The sequence below is a fragment of the Mustela putorius genome, unplaced genomic scaffold (genome assembly GCF_011764305.1).
Source record: "Mustela putorius furo isolate JIRA1106 unplaced genomic scaffold, ASM1176430v1.1 tig00000460_pilon_pilon_pilon, whole genome shotgun sequence".
NCBI lineage: Eukaryota > Metazoa > Chordata > Mammalia > Carnivora > Mustelidae > Mustela > Mustela putorius.
This window is the reverse complement of record NW_025421389.1, coordinates 20,722,696-20,734,045: the sequence shown is the minus strand read 5'-3', so window position 1 is coordinate 20,734,045 and position 11,350 is coordinate 20,722,696. Positions and strand designations below refer to the sequence as shown.

The 11,350-nt window shown below is 48.4% G+C and overlaps 1 long non-coding RNA gene across 1 annotated transcript; it reads left to right on the top strand.

Annotated features, from left to right (window-relative positions):
• Window positions 1–10,086: 10,086 nt before the first annotated feature.
• LOC106005538 lies at window positions 10,087–11,117 on the top strand. The gene is made up of 3 exons (XR_006606906.1): window positions 10,087–10,392; window positions 10,542–10,870; window positions 10,978–11,117. It is a non-coding gene; the product is annotated as an uncharacterized LOC106005538 (long non-coding RNA).
• The last annotated feature ends 233 nt before the right edge of the window (window positions 11,118–11,350 follow it).

Genomic DNA, 11,350 nt, shown 5'->3' with positions numbered 1-11,350 from the left:
GTGGGGCCTTTCCTTTAGGACTCAGGCTTGTTGTCCTGACTCTTGTCCTGTGGGGTCTGCCACAGGACAAGATGGCCCTGTCTGTCCCCAGCAGGTCACCTCTGCTCTGTTAGTTTTCCCCACTCCTGCCAGCCACCCCTGCCTCCAGATGCTACACACTTCCTTCCTTTGTTGGTGTATTTTTAAAATCTAAATTCAATTACTTGACACATAGTGTGTTATTAGCTTCAGAGGTAGAGTTCGGTGAGTCACCAGTTGCGTGTAACTCCCAGCGCTCACTCCATCACGTGCCCCCCCGCATGCCCATCATCACCCAGTGACTCCGTCCCTCACCCCACTCCCCTCCAGCAACCGTTTTTTGCTAGAGTTAAAAAGCTCTTATTGCCTATTTTCATCTTATTTTGTCATTTTCTTCCCCTATGATCCCGTTTTGTTTCTTATATTCTACATATGAACAAAGTCATAGAATTCTCTTTCTCTGACTTATTTTGCTTAGCATAATAACCTCTAGTTCCATCTACATTGTTGCAAATGGGAAGATTTCATTTTTGATGGCTGAGTAATATTCCATTTAATGTCTGTGTGTGCACATATGTGCACGCATGTATATACACACACATACATCTTCTTTATCCATTCATCTGTTGATGGGCATCTGGGCTCTTTCCACAGTCTGGCTATTGTGGACACTGCTGCTATAAACATTCAGTTGCACGTGCCCCTTCAGATCACTACATTTGTATCTTTACAGTAAATACTCAGTAGTGCGATTGCTGGGTCATAGGGTAGCTCTAGTTTCAACTTTTTGAGGAATTTCCATGCTGTTTTCCAGAGTGGGTGTACCAGTTTGTGTTCCCACCAACAGTGTAGGAGGGTTCCCCTTTCTCCGCATCCTCGCCAGCATCTGTTGTTTCCTGACTGGTTAATTTTAGCCATTCTGACTGGTGGAGTGGTATCTCATTGTGGTTTCGATTTGTATTTCCCTAATGCTGAGTGATATGGAGCACTTTTTCATGTGTCTGTTGGCCATCTGGATGTCTTCTTTGCAGAATTGTCTGTTCATGTCCTCTGCCCATTTCTTGATTGGATTATTTGTTTTTTGGATTTTGAGTTTGATAAGCTCTTTACAGATCTTGGGTACTAGACCTTTATCTGATAAGACATTTGCAAATACCTTTTCCCATTCCATTTCCCATTCCAAAACAAAATCTGTTTTGTTGACTATTTCCTTTGCTGTGCAAAAGCTTTTTATCTTGATGAAGACCCAATATTTCATTTTTGCTTTTGTTTCCCTTGCCTTTGGAGACGTGTCTAGCAAGAAGTTGCTGCTGCCAAGGTCACAGAGGTTGCTGCCTGTGTTCTCCTCTAGGATTTTTAAAAAAGATTTTAAAATTTATTTATTTGACAGAGAGAGATCACAGGTAGGCAGAGAGGCAGGCAGAGAGAGAGGAGGAAGCAGGCTCCCTGCCAAGCAGAGAGCCTGACGCCGGACTTGATCCTAGGACCCTGAGATCATGACCCAAGCCGAAGGCAGCGGCTTAACCCACTGAGCCACCCAGGCGCCCCTCCTCTAGGATTTTGATGGATTCCCAGCTTATCCATTTTGAGTTTATTTTTGTGTGTGGTGTAAGTGGTCCAGTTTCATTCTTCTGCACAAGGCTGTCCAATTTTCCCAACACCATTTGTTGAAGAGACTTTTTTCCATTGGACATTCTTTCCTGCTTTGTCAAAGATGAGCTGACCATAGAGTTGAGGGTCCATTTCTGGGCTCTCTGTTCTGTTCCATTGATCTATGTGTCCATTTTTGTGCCAGGACCATACTGTCTTGAAGATTATAGCTTTGTAATACAGCTGGAAATTTGGAATTGTGATGCCGCCAGCTTTGGTTTTCTTTTTCAACACTCCCTTGGATATTCAGAGTCTTTTCTGGTTCCATGTAAATTTTAGGATTATTTGTTCCAGCTCTGTGAAAAATGTTGGTAGTATTTTGATAGGGATTGCACTGAATGTGTAGATTGCTCTGGGTAACAAATATTTTAACAATGCTCATGGATTAGAAGAACAAATATTTTAACAATATTTGTTCTTCTAATCCATGAGCATTCTTCCTTCCTTTTTAAAATATTTTCTTTTTTAAAGATTTTACTTATTTGACAGAGACACAGCGAGAGAAGGAACACAACCAGAGGGCGTGAGAGAGGGAGAAACAGGCTTTCCGCTGAGCAGGCAGCCCGACATGGAGCTCGATTCCAGGACTTAACAACTGAGCTACCCAGGCGCCCCGTAAAAATATTTTTCTTGTGGTTAAATAGAGATCACATAAAATCTGCCATTTCAGCCATTTTAAAGAACACAATTCAATTTACATTATATTCACAATATTTCCCAACTATCACCACTATCTATTTTCAAAATTTTTTTTTAAAGATTTATTTATTTTAGGGGCACCTAGATGGCTCAGTGGGTTAAAGCCTCTGCCTTTGGCTGAGGTCATGATTCCAGGGTCCTGGGATCGAGCCCTGCATCAGGCTCTCTGCTCAGCGGGGAGCCAGCTTCCCCCTCTCTCTCTGCCTGACTCTCTGCCTACTTGTGATCTCTGTCAAATAAATAAATAAAATGTTCTAAAAAAATTTTTATTTTGGAGAGAGGGATGGGGTGGGGGGTAGAGAGCACATGCACACAAGTGAGAAGACAGAAAGAATCCTAAGAAGGCTCTGCTGGTACAGAACCTGATGAGGGGCAGGTAATTTTAAGGTAATCTCATTACCTTAAGTAAGATCACTACCTGAGCCAAAACCAAGAGTCAGACTGATGCTTAACGAACTGCAGCACCCAGGCACCCCATCACAACTTTTATCATTCCAAAGATACATTCTATAACATCAAGCAGTAAGTCCTCAGTCGTCTCTCCCCATGGCCCCTGGAAACCACTCCTCTGTGTCTATGAATTCACCTAGTCTAGATACTTCACATAAGCGGAATCCTACAATTCGTGTCTTCCTGTGACTTTTGCAGCATTCAGTGTAGAAGTCTTTCATCTCCTTGGATAAGTTTATTCCTAGGAATTTGATTTCTCAGATGTCTGCGCATGTGATGGCTTCTTCAGTTTCATTTTCAGATTGTTCTCAGCAGGTGCAACAAGTGCAACTGATTTCTGAGTATTAATCTTCGGCCTGCAGCTTTGCTCAACCTGTTTACCAGACCCAGCAGCTTTGTTGTGGATCTTTTGGGATTTTCTATGTATAAAATCATGTCATCTGTGAATAGATAAATTCTTCCTTTCCAATTTGAATGCCTTTTCTTTTTCTTGTCCTGTTACTTTGGCTAGAACTTCTGGTACAGTGTGGAAGAGCAGAGGTGAAAGTAGACATCCTCGTCTCATTCCTGATTTTAAGGAGAAAACTTTCAGTCTTTTACCATCAAGTGTGATACTACATGTAAGTTTTTTCATAAATTCCTTAAATTGCTCTGAAAAACATTTTTTAAGATTTTATTTATTGGGACGCCTGGGTGGCTCAGTTGGTTAAGCAGCTGCCTTCGGCTCAGGTCATGATCCCAGTGTCCTGGGATCGAGTCCCACATTGGGCTCCTTGCTCGGCATGGAGCCTGCTTCTCCCTCTGCCTCTGCCTGCCATTCTGTCTGCCTGTGCTCGCTCGCTCTCCCTTTCTCTCTCTGACAAATAAATAAAATATTTTTTTAAAAAAAGATTTTATTTATTTATTTGACAGAGATCACAAGTAGGCAGAGAGGCAGGCAGAGAGAGAGAGGGAGAAGCAGGCTCCCCACTGAGCAGAGAGCCCAATGCGGGGCTTGATCCCAGGACCCTGGGACCATGACCTGAGCTGAAGGCAGAGGCCTTAACCCACTGAGACACCCAGGTGCCCCTGAAAAACTTTTTTTATTCCTAGTTTTTAGAATGCTTTTTTATCATAGAAGGGTGCTGGGTTTAGTCAAATATCTTTTCTACATCAATAATCATGCAGGGTTTTTTTCCTTTGTTTTATTAATGCAGTGCATTGCATTGATTTTCTTAAGCTGAACCATCCTTGCATTCTTAGGATAAATCTCACTTACATGGTGTATAATCCTTTTGTTACGCTGTTGGATTTGGTTTATCTTTAAATTTTTGCTTGCATGATTGCGGAGGCTCGCAAGTCCATAATCTGCAAGCCGGAGACCCAGAGAAGTCTAAAGGCAGTCTGTTGGGCAGAATCCCCTCGTCTTCTGGGGAGGTCAGTGTTTTTCTATTAAGGCCTTCAACTGATCAGACGAAGACCACTTATAGATAGTATGGAGGGTATGAAATGAATAGAGGAAAATCTCATTTCAAAATACAGTTGGGAAGTCCTGAAGGGGGCATGCTCACAGAGGTGCCACTCTTCAAAGCTAACTTTCCACATCCCAGCAGGAGGAAAGGTTTTTCTCTTTGTCCAGTAACCCAGCCAAAGAGAACCATCACAGCTCAGCCAATGGAAAAGTCCCTACAACCATGAATTCTTGCTCTATTTGGAATGGAGTCACATTCCAAACTGCCCCTCTCAAGTTCCTTCTTTCTTCTATAAAAGAACACTCCTCCTCCTTTGTTGTCTGGACTTGTCTATGGTTTGCATGCCCTGAACGGCAATTCCTCTGCTATTTCCAAATAAGCTCATTTTCTTGTAAGCTAATTGGCTCTCTTTATTAAGGCTCACAAGATTAATTTACTCTAAAGTCTCCTGATTTAAAGGTTAATTTCATCTAAAAATACCTTCCTAGAAACATCTAGAATAATTTTTTTGAAGATTTGATTATTTGAGAGAGAGAGAGAGAGACAGCAAGAGAAGGGACACAAGTGGGGAGGTGGGAGAGGGAGAAGCAGGCTTCCTGTCAAATAGGGAGCCCAGTGTGGGGCTTGATCCCAGGACCCTGGGCTCATGACCTGAGCCAACGGCAGATGCTTAACAGCTGAGCCACCCAGGTGTCCCTAGAATAATTTTTGACTGAATATTGGGGTAGCTTGGCCTAGCCAAGCTGATGCATAAAATTAACCATCATGGAGTTTTCATTGTTGGGTGGTTTTTTACTATAATCTCTTTACCTGTTATAAACCTGTTGAGATTCTCTATTTCTTCTTGCATCAGTTTGGGCAATTTGTGTGTTTCTAAGAATTTGTCCATTTCATGGTGGTTATCCAATTGTTGGCATATAATATTCACAGTTTTCTCTATTTTTGTAAGGTCTATGGTAGTGTCTCTATTTTCATTTCTGATTTTAGTTGTTTGTATCTTTTTGCTTTTGTCATTTTTTTTCACCATAGCTAAAGATCTATTTTCCTAGGGTGCCTGGGTGCCTTCTGCTCAGGTCATGATCTCAGGGCCCTGGGATTGAGCCCTGCATTGGGCTCCCTGCTCAGTGTGGAGTCTGCCTCTATCCCTCCCTCTGCCTGCTGCTCCCTCTGCTTATGCTGTCAAATAACTAAATTAAAGAAAAAGAAATTTAAAAAATAAAGATCTATTTTCTTTTTTTTTTTAAAGATTTAATTTATTTATTTGACAGACAGAGATCACAAATAGGCAGAGAGGCAGGCAGAGAGAGAGAGAGAGAGGGAAACAGGCTTCCTGCGGAGCAGAGCCCGATGCGGGGCTCGATCCCAGGACCCTGAGATCATGACCCGAGCCGAAGGCAGCAGCCCAAACCACTGAGCCACCCAGGCGCCCCTCTTGATTTTTTTTTTTGAAGAAACTTCTGGCTTGATTTTCTCTCCTCTATATTATTTCGTTATGCTCAATCTTTATTTACTCTTCTAGTTTTGGGTTTGCTTGCTTTCTTCTAATTCCTCAAAGTATAAAATTAGTTATTGATTTAAGATCTTTTGTAACGTAGACACTTGCTCCTGTAAAATTCCCTTTGAGAACTGCCTTTGCTGCATCCTATAAATTTTGGTATGTTGTTTCCTTGTTTTCATTCATCTGTAAGTATTTTCTTTTTTTCTTTTCTTCTTTTTTTAAAAGATTTTATTTATTCGACAGAGAGAGATCACAAGTAGGCAGAGAGGCAGGCAGAGAGAGAGGCGGAACCAGGCTCCCCACCAAGGAGAGAGCCTGATGCGGGGCTCGATCCCAGAACCCTGGGATCATGACCTGAGCCAAAGGCAGAGGCTTTAACCCTCTGAGCCACCCAGGCGCCCCATCATCTGTAAGTATTTTCTAATTTCCCTTCTTTGTGATTTCTTCTTTCACTCTTTGGTTGTTTAAATGTCAATTTCTACATTTTCCAGTTTTCCTTCTGTTATTTATTACTAGCTTCATTCTATTATGGTTGGAGAAGATACCGGCTATAATTTCAATCTTTTAAAATTTACTGAGACTTATTTTGTGGCCTAACATAAGATCTATCCCGGTGAATGTTCCCTGTGCACTTGAAGAATGTATATTCTACTGTTGTTGGGTATGGAGTTCTATATATATTAGGTCTAATTGTTTTATGGTGTTATCTTCTATTTCCTTTATGATCTTCTGTCTAGATGTTCTATCCATTAAAGTGGCACCGAAGCCTCCAACTATTAACACAGAATTCCTGTCCCTTCAATTCTGTCAAATTTTATATTCTTACCCTGGGATGACAGTGGTCTTGTCAGGGCTCCCTTCCTCTCTGAGCACACAAAGCTCACAAAGTAAGTGCCAGTATTACTATATTGTTTTCAAAAGTGCCCAGGGGCATAAAATGATCTAGACTAATACATTCGACTTTTTTGAAAGCATAGCTCAGGGAGGCAGTGTTTGATCTCACCTCCCTGCACTCCTTCACAGCACTGGGAGCCCACTGTAGCTGGGAAACCAGGACGGGGTGATTTTCAGTATTTGTAAGCATCTTAACAGAATAATAAACCATTTGGAGTACATTTCTGGGAGACTAGGTCACATGGGGTATGGGACTGTGTCCCCACAAAACAGGATTTCCTCCTCATTGATGTTCCAGGAGGCACAAGGGCCCAACCCATGACTTCTAGGTCCCTACTCTGACCCCACTCCAAGGACTGGCTGGGGGTGGGGGAAGAAGCAGCAAGAGAAGGTAGGGACTCACACAGAAGTTTAATGAGGCAGACGGGGCAGGGAGGCCCATCACCATGGCAGGAGGCTGGGCAGGAGGCTGAGCAGGAGGGCAGCTGTGAGGCAGTGGGGCTCCAGGAAAGCTGTCTGGGTCCCCGAGGTCAGCCGGTCACCGTAGCGGTCCAGGAGCATCAGGACCACTCCATTGGTCCAGCCAAAGCCCTCCTGGAGAGAGATAGGACCAGTGGGTTAAGATCTCTGGGGAAGGCCCCACAGCCTTTTAGGGGCTATGAGATCTCCACCCAAAGGCTCTAGAACTGCCTAGCCCCAGGACTGCCGAGGGGCTCCAGTCAGCCTCCCGTGGACCCGCATCCATGGGAGGAAACACAGGCCCAGGCAGGGAAGGTCATGGCCAGGTGTGGGGACAACACAGCTTTGTCGTTCCCAGTAGGGTGTGGGCCCACTCACCTGAACTTCATACTCCCCTCCTCCACCTGGCTGCCCACCGTTGCTGATGTCATACTGGGAACAAAAGCACAGGCTCTGGGTGGGGGGGTACTACCCCAGGCTCCCTACTTCAGCTCTCCAGGGAGCAAGAGATGAGGGCCCCTTTGGGAGAGGCTGCTCTGGCCTGCAGCTCTGACCCCTGCAGTGCCCAAGAATGGCCACCGGGCGTCACCACTGTCCCTGCGCTTGGCAAAGTCTGGCACTCATCCCTGCACCGCTCCCCCCACCCCTCCAGCCCACCATGGGGAAGAGCCCAGGAGGCTCTGGCCTCAGGAGCAGCTCACCTTCTCAAACATGGCTGACTTTTGGGAGTAGACCTCAAAGTTGGTTCGGATCCAATTCTGAGCCAGCTGGAAAGCCACTTCCTGGGCCCGAGGTGAAGGAGACTTGGCCAGACCTAGATACCCACCCCCACCCCAGCAGGACCCGAATCTCCTGAGTCCCCGTCCCAAGGGTGAGCAGAGGCCTGAGCCTTACTCTCCTCAAGGAGGGAAAGAGGCCTGGGCCTTAAGACCTCCATCATGAGCCTTGTGAAAAGCCAACGTGCTCCTTCCCCAGGGCCTGGGTTTGGAGGGAGAAAGGAGGGCTGGTTCCCTGACAGGTGGGGGTGGACACACATGTCTGCTGAGTGGGGAGCAGAGAAACCGGAAGAGCCAGAGAAAGACCCCACCTGCTTTGTTCACACCTCCTCCACACCAGGAGGCTGACCCTCCAGGCTGACCAGATGCAAGGGGGGGAAGGTCCTGGGATATGCCCCATCCCTGCCTCCCTACTCCCTACCTCTGATGACCAGGTCCTGCAAGGGCGCCCAGGCACTGGGGAAGTCCCACTGCTGGCCTGTCTTTGGAGATGACGGTCAGAATCCTGCATTGGTAGGTCAAGATCTGGCTGTCCTAGGAGGTTTCAGACATTTCTAGGACTGTGGGGGGCGGGATCGATGAGACATCTGACCCTCCACCAGCCAGATGTCCCCATTTCCCTGCTTTCTCTTCTTGGCTCACAGCTGCCCCCTGGTGGCTTCGGTGGGACCCGCAGGCTCAGACCCAGGGGTAATGGAGGGTGTTGGCAGTCACTTGCCAGAGGTCCCTAGCTCAGACTTAGGAGAGAGCAGTTTGTCCTCTATACCAGCCTGCTCTGCTACCCACCTCACCTCCAGTGTCCACGACACCCAGGAGTAGCAGTTGTCCCTAAAAGAGGTGTGCCTGAATGTGTAAAAGTCCCGAGTCCTTCTGTATTCAAGGTCATAGTCAAACCAGGCACCTTTCATAGGTGGCCTTTAAAAGCAGCCCAGCACTATTTCTGCAAATTTCAGTAATTCATGGCTTTGGTTTAGACAGAAGACCCCAACACTATCCTACTGCAGCTCTCTAGAAAGAAATTCATGGGCTTGGGGACAGGGGACTTAGAAAGGGAAAACACTTCTAACTCTTTACCTCTTCCCTGAAGCCCTCACCAGCCTCTCCCCAGGCAAACCTAGCCTGTCCTGCCACCTCCAGGCTACTGAGACTTGCCTCTTACACCAGTGGTTCATTCCCCAGCAGGGCTCTCCATTCCCTGAGCTAACCCAGCCAGCCTCTGCTTGGGAACAATTGCTACTGCTGATCGCAGCGTGTGGTCAGCTCAGTCTGTTAGAGGCTTTCTCCCTTTGTCTGAGGCCCAGAGAGGGCAGTGGTTTGCCCAAGACTGTCCTCCCAGCCAGGCCCCAGGGCCCTGGCCCCTGCTGTTACCTGGCACCTCTAGGCTTCTTCCTGCCTTGGGCTGCTTTGTCACCCAGCCAGCCCTACAGGAACAAAGCCAAGCTCGGTTCCCCTCTGTTCCCCATGACAGCTGACCCCTCTCCCACTGAAACCACACTCACTGGTACAGAACTAGGAGGCAATGGACGAGAAAATATCTGGCAGAGGCAAGTCCTACCATCGCTCTCCTGAAACCATGGTCATGCACATCTGCCTCACTGGAGAGACAGTTTGGGGTTTCCTTCTGTTCAAAATAATATAATAATAAAAAAAAAAAAACCTGCCAGTATTTTGCTATCAAAAATGGGTTAACTTTGGACTAGCAGAGATCTGCAACCCAGGACAAAGAAACTACAAGAAAATGAGGGGCAACTCTGCAGGACACTGGAGAGCCCTGCTCTTTTATGGCGGAAAGGGAGGAGGCCTATTATAAACAAAAACTCCATTGGGATAAACTGGGAGTTCTGAGTATAGTAGCTTTTCATTGGCTGAGCTGTGGCTGCCACTCATTGGCTGGGCTGTTGCTGGGGCAGAAGAAACCTTTCCCTTTTATGGGGATAGTTGGGTAACAACCACCTGGAGGTTTGGGTCTGCAATTGACAAAGGGTGCTAGCGCAGGAGAGCTTCACCTGCCAGGCTCCCGACTCCATTCTAAATGAGGTCTCTTTCCATTAATTTTCATACTCTGCACCTGGGCCTGAGGATGGGGGCTCCTCAGCCTCTGGGGCTGGCGTGGCAGTGGGGGAAGGGGGAAGGGGGAAGGGGAGTGGAGGAAACAGTCCCCCTACCTGGTCCTAATACTGGCCACTGCTTGCTGAGCCCCTGCCAAGGCCGGGCTGAGTTAGCAGGGACTCCAGAGGCCGGCATGTGAAGGCCAAGCAGACCTGGCTCCCAGCGGCTCTGGCCTTGACCAAGGCCACATGGCTGACCAGCAGCAGAGCCCGAACTCATGCACCTGCTGCCAGGGCATCCACACCGAGGGGCCTGTGGGCTCCCTGTGCCCTCTCTCCTGACTGCAGGTGAAGCCAGAGGTCCTCAGCCACCCAGAGCAGTTCTCTCTCATCTACTCGGCCCACCCCTTCATCGTGCCTGGTGGGCGCTTCGTCGAATTCTACTACTGGTGAGCGGCCAGGGCTACAGGGCAGGAGTCGGGGAGCCCGGGGCCGGCGGGCTGTCCTGAGCTGAGGGGGCCACCCTGACTGGCCCAGTGTGCAGGGCAGGAGAAGGGGTGGTGTAGGGGGTTGGTGCTCAAGCTGTCCCTTTCCCCAGGGACTCCTACTGGGTGATGGAGGGGCTGCTCCTGTCTGAGATGCCCCAGACGGTGAAGGGCATGCTGCAGAACTTCCTGGACCTGGTGCGGCTGTAAGCGGGGCGGCCCCTTCAGGCTGGGGTGGGGAAGCACGGGCCTGGGGCTTGGCGCTGGACTGCCCTTGGCCTTGGCCACTGGGCAGATGCCCCTTAGCAGGTGTCCTTCTTGGCAGCTATGGATACGTCCCCAACGGGGCCCGCGTGTACTACCTGCAGCGGAGCCAGCCTCCCCTCCTGACTCTTATGATGGACCGCTACGTGACCCACACCAACGACACCGCCTTCCTCAGGTGGGTCCCCAGTCCCCCTGCTGCCCCGCAGGCCCCCCTACCTGGGCCCTCCCGGGGCGGGACTGAGGGGTGTGCTTGGGCTGAGGTGGTGCCTGGCTCTACCCCAGGGACAACATAGGGACCCTAGCCTTGGAACTGGACTTCTGGATGGAGAACAGGACCATCTCTGTGAGCTCGGGGGTCCAGAGCTACGTCCTGAACCACTATGCTGTCTCTTACGGGGGCCCCAGGTAAGGAGCTGCTGCCAGCCTCTCGGTCTCTAGCTCCTCACTCCAGTGTGAGGGCTGATGGTTGGACGCTGATACTGAGGATGTGGGTGCCTGTGTTGTCAGAATAGAAGGACCAGTGGAAGCCATGGGAGCAGTGTGGCCCCATGGTCCATGCTGGTCCAGGTGTCTCCCCACTCCCTCCTCCCCTAGGCCACGTAACACCCACAGGAAGACTGCAGAGGAAACTTGCCCCAAGGTATTGGGGTCGCAG